The following is a 9,044-nucleotide window of genomic DNA, read 5'->3' as shown; positions in this document are numbered from 1 at the left end:
ATTGCATCTCAGTTAAAAGAATTTTAATGGGGCTGGTTTGGAGGATGGGTTACTGTCATAACACCAGATGAAGACATTAATAATATATAAAGAAACCCTTGGGCATCGTCCAGAGATGGATAAGACAAAGGTTCTACATCCAAGATAGGTGAGGGGGTGAAACAGTAGGAAAAATGAAAATGTGAATTGAATGAAAAATCTGCATGTAGACAACCAAAATTATTTCAAGGTGACTTGATGGAATATTTTAAGTATTAAAAATTGTCATCATAGAACTGTTTGTGAGCTTATAACTTTGTTTCTAATTTGTTTGGAAATGTTAAACTATTAAATACATTTCCATAGTCACATAATCTCTTTTTTTTAATTTCTCATTTATTTGTTGATAAGTCTTCAGAGTAAGACTTTTCATGAAGGCAAGTTAAATTGGTTTACTACAAACCCCACCATCACTAAATTCTGATTTCCAACCCGTCATCAAAGACAGAATTCATAGAAACTGAAGTCACTGTGTTACTAATAATTACTGTTCCACAGCCCTTTTTCTGTTGGAGGAGTACTGGCTAAAATCAAGAGTATAATTCTAATGCAGAACAGTGACTCCAAAATCCAAAAATACTATCAGGTAACAATGAGTATAATCAACTCCCTCAATTGAAAAGAAAAGGCATAAAGAAATTATGTTGCCAGATTAAATAGTAATAAACATTGTAAAACCATCAGGAGTATGAAAAGTACCAAAGCCAAAAATGCCATTTTTTCCTTATTTGAATGATGGGGATACAAATAATATCTTCTTTATATGGGGGTTATTAGGATGAAATGAGATAATCCTTGTAACTGCTAAAAACAGTTACTAGGGGAAAAAAATGTGGCCTGATATTTTTGTTTAATGCTTTTAACCAGCTGACTAGAATATATGTGGCATATAAAATTGTCACCAGAAAGAAATACAAGCTGAATACACACTAAAGGTAACAAACGTGAGTAAATATGCTGCAGAAATATGCAGAGAAATTTATTTCTTTGTTCAAACATTGATATGTTTTTGTACTGCATAGGCTATAACTTAAACATCTGAGTGTTTTCTTAGAAAAATATAAATATTATATAAATCCAAATAATGACTAAACCTCAATTTTAAAAGTTTAATATATTTGTGGTAGGCAGATATATTGGGTGTAGGGGACTGGTAAATGTTCTTCAGGAAAGAATAAAACAAAAACCTTGCCTAGAAAAATGTGTACTCAACTTTTGGATAATTCAGAGCCCTATATATATTCCTCTAGGCCCATTTCTTTCATTTATTTCTTCCTCCCAGATCCATAGTTTACTGAATTTTTGGTTAGTTGGTCTAACCAGAAGTACAGAAGAATAATAATCTTTCTACTACTATTGTTAGTTATTTTAAAATTGTTGATGGCCCATCATTAGCTGCAAATATGTTTATGTGTCTGAGTGTTTTTAGAAGTATTAATCTTTTTATCATTAAGAAATTATTATCTTGGGGCCAGAGCAACTGCAAAGTGGATAAGGCCTATATTTGTATGCTGCTATCATTGGTTCAATCCCTCGAATCCCACATGGCCCTCCAAACCTGCCTGCAGTAATTTCTGAGTGCAGAGCCAGAAGTAATCCCTGAGACCTGCTGGATATGTACCCCCCCCCAAAACACCTACAAAAATATTGATTATAGGGGCTGAAGTGGTGGCGCGGAGCTATAAGGTGTCTGCCTTGCCGGTGCTAGCCTAGGACAGACCACCATTCCATCCCACGGTGTCTCAAATGGTCCTCCAAGCCAGGAGTAATTTCTGAGCACATAGCCAGGAATAACCCCTAAGCGTTACTAGGTGTGGCCCCAGCCCCCAAAAAAGTTGAGGAAAACAGACTCTGTAGTGAAGTATTAAATATTGAATCCATTAAGCCCTTCTATTGACAATATTGTCACACTGCAAATCACAGTAGCTCAAATTATTTTTAACTGTTAATGGCTAAATAGAAAAGATAAATTAATATAAATGGCCACTCATGTCTCTTGTAGTCTTTTGAAATTTGAAGTCTATATTATTTATTTTTTCATATGGGATGCCAGGGATTGATCCATCCTGGATCAGCTGTGTGCAAGGTCCTACCTCTGCACTATCACTCTGGCCCCTGAAATCTATATTCTTTAGGTGTGGCCACTCCAGCCTTTTTAAGGAAATTGTTTACCTGTAAGGAAGTTTTCCATCCTTTTATTTAATTCTCTTTTTATTCAGACTATTCAGGATAATTGCTCACAGAAGCAGCAAAAAGCTGAGTTCAGTTTTATGATCCAATCTTATTCTTGATTAGTGAGTTCAGGCCACTAATATTGAATTATATTATTCAAATAAAGGAAGTTATTTCTATTAATTTATAAAAGTTATGTGTGTTTGAGTTCAACTTGTCTTTTATTTTTTTGTCCCCCAATTTACAATACAAACCAGGCAAAGGGCCTGGGTTGAGGTGTATATGGGGTGCATTTACTGTACCTCCTCTTTCTATACAATCAGTGTAAAGAACACACAGCCTGTGGTAAGAATTGGGAGGCCTTATCTTTTCTTTTTTTTTTATTTATATATATACATATACACAAAAAATCCTTCACCAGTGTAACATTCCCATGACCAATATCCCAAGTGTCCTTCCTACCTACCCCACACAAGTCTGTACTCTAGACAGGCTTTCTTTTAAACTTGTCTTTTAAAGACATTTCTTTAATACTTCTTTGCAAAACTGATTTTGATATTTTGAACTTCCTAAAAACAACTGCTTGTCAATGCAGCTTTGAATCATTTCTTCAAGTCTGAATGATAACCTATTGGGATAGAGTATTCTTGAAGATATGTTTATTTCAACCAAATATTTCATAATTACATCCACCATTCTCTTCTGTATTATAGAGTGATGAAAATTCTTTTCATATAAATTTATTTTTATTTCAATAAATGTTTTTCTATCTTTGAATTTTGTCCTTTTATTACAATAAAAATACTTTAACCCTTCTTATAACTCACTAAGTTACAGACCATTGAAAGAAGTGGTGCATATTGTGTAAAACAGTAAGTTTTCTAAACTAGAAAATACTAAAACACCCACATTTTCTTAGTTTAAGTGGTTTCTAATCACACTTACTAATATTACTCTATAGGCTTAAATACAAAAGGATAACTGATAATTGCAACAATTTTTACTTATTGGTTTAAGTCCTTTAACTTTGATTTGTTGATAAAACTCAAACAGAAAGTTGTATGGCTCCTCCTACCACCAATTTAAAAGACTGGTTGAATACTGTACAGAACCATTTTCTTGGAAGAACAAAGAAAAATTACTAAGTAGAACATTTTCCCAATATATGTTATATATATAATATATGTTTATTTTATTTTACTTTATTTTGGGTTTTAAATTAAACAATACACTATGGCTTGAAAGCTTTTTTTTTTTTTTTTTGGAGACTTTTTAAGATGCTATACTACTATGGCTTTTAAATGACCCATTACTTGGGGAAGAAAGTGGAAAAAGAATAATAGTCTCTTAACTCCATTTGTCTGAAAGAGAAATTCATCCTCTGCATGATTGCATAATGATGGAACATTATCAACCCCACTCCTTAATGGTCCATAACAAAATAAAATACTCAAAGGACTGATGAGCTTAAGACCCAGAAAAAAAAAAAAAGAATCACATCTACCTGCTCTGAGCACCATTAAAGCAAATGAGAAAATAGTCTTTTTCAGAGATATTAATTTGTGTGATAGACAGGCAACCAGCATTCTTTTGGCAGGGGTATCCTTTTTTTAAACATCTCGTTATTGCTTTGGGCACAGAAAATGTTTTTGCATGCAGCAGCCATTTAGTAAGAGTCAAAAAAAAATAGGACTGAGATATACTGTCTACTTTCAAACAGAGATTGCAACTAAAGTAACCACAGTTCAAATACAAATATAGAATTTTCAAACTCAATTAGAGAGGACCATTATATTCTCACAAAAATGTAAAAGAATACAAAATTTTTGTTTCTTTGCTTTGACAGGCAAGCTTTCTTCTTCCTTTTCTGTTATAAACCACAATATTCTTACCAGAGGTGAGAATTTTAACCACATATTTGTATCTGTCTGTTTCTAAATAGATTTCTTTTATTGACTCATTTGTCTACAATAATAATGATGATGATGATGACAAGAATGATGAAGATGCTAATAATAATTAAGGGAAGAGAAGAAACCAATCAATCAGCACTAGTTATAAAATCAATTGTGAGGCTATCATGGTGCAACATGAAAAGGGGAAAAACAAAAAAAGCACAGGGTATAATTAAAAGCCAAGTATATATTAAAGCAGCTTATCTAAGAAGTTATGGATAAGAAGATTCAGGTATGAACTTGAGCTTGGCTTTATATTTTAGTAGTTTAGGCAGGACAAATTATGTAAGAATAATGTAAGATTTCTAGGTAAGGAAAGACAAAAAGTTAAAAATGTATACGTTCTCTTTCAAAATTATTAGAGTAAACCCCATAGCACAACATTTACATGCAATAAATATCTGTGGTTCATTTATCAGTGAATTCTCTATGCAGGTATTATTGATATAAGGATAATACTGCATTGTAAAGCTTTTCTGAAGCTTCCATAATAAGCAAGGAAGTACACATTTCTTACTTTCATTGTCCTATTGTCTAAGAAGAAGACAGTTCACTCCTATGAGGGCAGTGACATTGCTGAAACATGGACACAGCAAGAGTTGTAATTTTCAATTATAAATTTTATCCTCAGAAAAGCCTGGGTAGTGACTTAGGAAAGAATAAGACTGAAAGAGCCTTTAATAAATTTTTATACACATCCACTATTTTTCAGTTCTCATCTTCAGTGCAACCATCCTTAGCAAGGATCCAGTGAGGCAGTAATGCTCTGTGGAAACCATCGCATTGAAAAGAACCCTTCCATGAATTAGGGCTGATTGGGGCATTTCTCTTCAAACAACTCTTTCAGTTTGGAAATAGTATTAGTTAAAGATCTATTTGAAAATTCAACAACAAAGTCAAAAATTTCATTCACAGTGGCATGAGGTAAAAATGCTTGAATTCAAGTACCAGACAGCTGGAATGAGCGCACTGCTCATTAGAGCCTGTGTCTTCTCTTCATTGCTGATGTTCTCTCCTTCCTAAAAATGGTATCCACAGAGGATTGAAATGTGCTTTTTAGCAGTTATTGGATACACTGGCTAAAGAATTGTTTCTACTCCTTTATTTCAGAGCAGATGGTTAATGAATGTATTTGAGCAAGTGGTCTTGTGTGTGTATATGTTCAAATGGCTTTCTCTAAAAAGAAAGCCAGAAGTTAAATTGAATTCTTTCATTTTTCAGTGACTCACTACTGCTGTTCCCTGTGTGTGTTCATTGCATTTAAAGAAGTCATGATTGTCAGACAGTTCTCAATTTCCCTGGTAGAGTGAAATATTATATTTAATACATAAGTAAACATTACTTATATTGAAATGCTAGCAATCCATTTGGCACCTACAAAATGCCATTCACCAGAAAATTATATCTCATATGCTCAATTTCATATAGCTCTATTTCGTTCTTTTACTTGTCTCATTCTCCAAGATGAAAGTTTTTGTGTGTGTGTTATTTTAGGCAAAAAAGTTAGGAAATATAAAATGTCCATATTCTTAATTTTTAATTTGGGGGGAATTTTGGAGTCATACCTGGCAGTGCTAAAGTATCATTTCTGACTCTGTGCTCAAAAATTATTCCTGGCAGGCTTAGGGGACCATACAGGATGCCGTAGATTAAACCTAGGTCAGCTTTGTTCAAGGAAAATGCCCTACTCACTATGCTGTTGCTCTGGACTCTTTTTTTTTTTTTTGGTTTTTGGGCCACACCCTGTGACACTCAGGGGTTACTCCTGGCTATGCGCTCAGAAGTTGCTCCTGGCTTCTTGGGGGACCATATGGGACGCCAGGGGATCGAACCACGGTCCGTCCTAGGCTAGCGCAGGCAAGGCAGGCACCTTACCTCCAGCGCCACCACCCGGCCCCTGCTCTGGACTCTTAATTTAAATTTTTAATATTTAATTTTGGATTTGGGGCCACACCCCAGAAGTGCATAGCAGCTGTGCTCGTAGTAAACCTCGACAGTGGTCAGGGTTGTAATTTATATTTTTATCCTGGTAAACAACATCTGTAGATTTTTAAGCTTATATAAATTATATAAAATTATATGTATAATATAGATCATATATAATAGATAAAATTATATAAAATGAAATAAGTGAGTTCAAGCATTGAAGATTTTTATTGCTTTATTACTGTTACAGCATATTTGTTTATTTTTAATCTATATTCTGTGGTGCCAAGACCAAATTTAGAATTTATACAAAGTCCTTTACCAGTGAATTCTGTCCTGAGGCCTTTTGTGATAGCATGTAAAAATATTGTTGTTTCAGAGCATTGATATATCATTATGTACTCCACCATCCTTAAAATATACGTCTTCTACCACTTTCCTCATGTCTTCTGGGTCTGTCTTCATTCTGCCTGTATCTCTCACCACGGTTGAAAAGTTTTCTAATCCAAGGCCAAGACATGTGTCATTGTTTGATACTGTCTACTTCTTTGTGTTGTGTGACAGCATATTTAAGACACCATTATATATGGTAAAATATGTAGCACCAGTTTAACTGGAGTGCCAAAATAAGAAAATTTTTCAAAATTAAGTTATTATCAAATGTTTTGTAGTTTTACTATTTTAGATTAAATTCATTCATTCTAAACAAATGATTTTCAGCAGTGTTCACAATGCAGTTATTTCTGACACCGAATGTTTCAAGACCAATTCCACCACTACTGTCACATTTTCTTCAGTATTATCTTCAGTTTCCCAATCTCCCTAAAGTTTTCTCCTTGACAGGTATGAATAATTTGGTTTACATTGGTTAGTGAAAGTAAATAGTAATGGAATTATCAAAAAAAATCTTCATTAAAAGAAAATTTGTGAAAACTGTCCACCTTTTATTGCTACTAGTGTATTTTGTGGTTGGTTTTGTTTGTTGGACTTTTGTGAGTTCTATGATAATTTTACATGTAATTTGGTTTATTTCTACTGGGAAGTCAGTATTAAAATTATGGAGCTGTTCCATGGCACAGTCCAGGACTTCACAGATTTGTGGAACTGGGTAGATGAGCTCATATGAAAATAGCACAGGTTCATCCGTGTGATTGACAGGATCTCTGGATTTAGAGAAGTATGTGGGAAGGCAATCGTGCCTGGCTCCAGAGTCCCTGAAGATTTGAGCCACACAATCAGAATATCTGGAGTTTTAAGCAGCTTGAAGTCCGCAGAGATTAGTAGAAAGTGGTGAAGCTGAATTACTGATGTGGACAGTAGTTATAGAGTGAGTCTGTGTGTTCAGCTGCCTGGGCTTTAGCAGGGTGAGAGATTGCCCCGCCCCACTTATGGGGCCTAATATTATCTTTGAAACTGTTCTATACATGAGTTTTGGCTGCTAGTTTTGCCTCTCTTTTGATATTTAGATGAGTCTATCCAAGTTTTTGTTGTACCCTTTTATCAGTTGACTCAATTATACAAAATACATACAAAATCTAAAATATACAGAGTACTTCCATTTATTCTTGATTTATAAAAATTAGATAGGAGTGACCTATAAAAAGTTTCCTTCCTAATATGATATAGTTTTTCTTAATGACTAAATGCAGTTTATTATTTGTAATGCATTTTCTAATTTATTTACTTATTTATTTATTCATTTATTTATTTGGTATTTGGGCCACACCCAGCAGCACTCAGGGTTACTTCCTGCTCTGTGCTTGAAAATCACTCTTAGCAGGATTTGGGGACCATATCAGGGATAGAACTTGGGTCTGTCCCAGGTCAGTCAGATGCAAGGCAAAAGCCCTATCCACTGTGCTATCACTCTGGCCCCCAATTATGTGTAATGTATTTTATACTCAAAATTAATTGTTTAGATAGAATATCCTATTTTAATTAGTGCTAATCAGTTTAAAGGAAAAGTGCGTCAGCAACTTATATAAGTATAGTGATATTCATATGTCTCTTGCTGATATTCCCCACTTAATGGAATATGGTTTTCAGTATAGTTAAATAAAAATCTAAATGCACAAATGCATTGGTAAATAAGAGTAAATAGATGGAATAATCTGTAAGTCAATGAGAAAAATAGATGACAAAACATTAATGAAAGTTTCTGTCTTGATAACAATTTTAGTACATTAATGTCATGGCTGATTGATGGGTATCTTTGCTATAAAATTAATTTATATACTTTCATAAGTGTTTCTCATCACAAAATTGCTTTCATAATAGCTCTGGAACAAATAACATTAGACCAAGGAGAAATTTTCATATATATGGAATGAGATATGACAAATAGGAACATCCGAAGTAACAACTACAAAATATTCACAAACCTTAACACCTTAAAAAGAATTATTTTTTCACATGTCCACCAAGATATAGACGTTTCGGCTTTATATCTTTCTACACTAGGACCTGTACCAGTCTATAGATCAAAGTTATGAAGTTTCTTGATGGAAATTTAGTATTCTTGTCTGAAAATGTCCGTAGACAAATCCATAGATAATATCTTGCAATGATCCAAAAGATGAAAAGTAACTCAAAATTATTTCAAAATACTGTCTACCATCTTAAAAATAATCTGGAAAGTTTCCATTAAAATAATGAAATTCTATCTATTTTCCTTGACATAGTGAGATGAGATATATTTCAACCTTAACAATTTTATATTCTTGGTTCTGTTTAGGTACTTGTGCAAAGTAGGACACAAAGGGTGTAGCTTTGAGAAAAAAAAAGTGCTGGACCTCTTTGCTTGACCCAGTTCTGGACATAATCATCTGCTCTGAGCATCTAGATGGCGTAGATACTAGTGTTCCACCAGTTCCACGAGGCAGCTTTCAGCCTCACTTGAAGATACCCTGTTCTGCAGGGCACAGAAAATAGTCCTCAACATGAGTTCTTGGA

The 9,044-nt window shown here is 33.9% G+C and overlaps 1 non-coding gene across 1 annotated transcript; it reads right to left on the bottom strand.

Moving 5' to 3' along the window:
- Window positions 1–2,438: 2,438 nt before the first annotated feature.
- On the bottom strand, window positions 2,439–2,573 carry LOC126005080 (small nucleolar RNA SNORA51). Its single transcript, XR_007494259.1, has one exon. It is a non-coding gene; the product is annotated as a small nucleolar RNA SNORA51 (small nucleolar RNA).
- Between the last annotated feature and the right edge of the window lie 6,471 nt (window positions 2,574–9,044).

The sequence above is a fragment of the Suncus etruscus genome, chromosome 3, assembly GCF_024139225.1.
Source record: "Suncus etruscus isolate mSunEtr1 chromosome 3, mSunEtr1.pri.cur, whole genome shotgun sequence".
Classification (NCBI taxonomy): domain Eukaryota; kingdom Metazoa; phylum Chordata; class Mammalia; order Eulipotyphla; family Soricidae; genus Suncus; species Suncus etruscus.
This window is presented reverse-complemented; position numbering and strand designations above follow the sequence as displayed.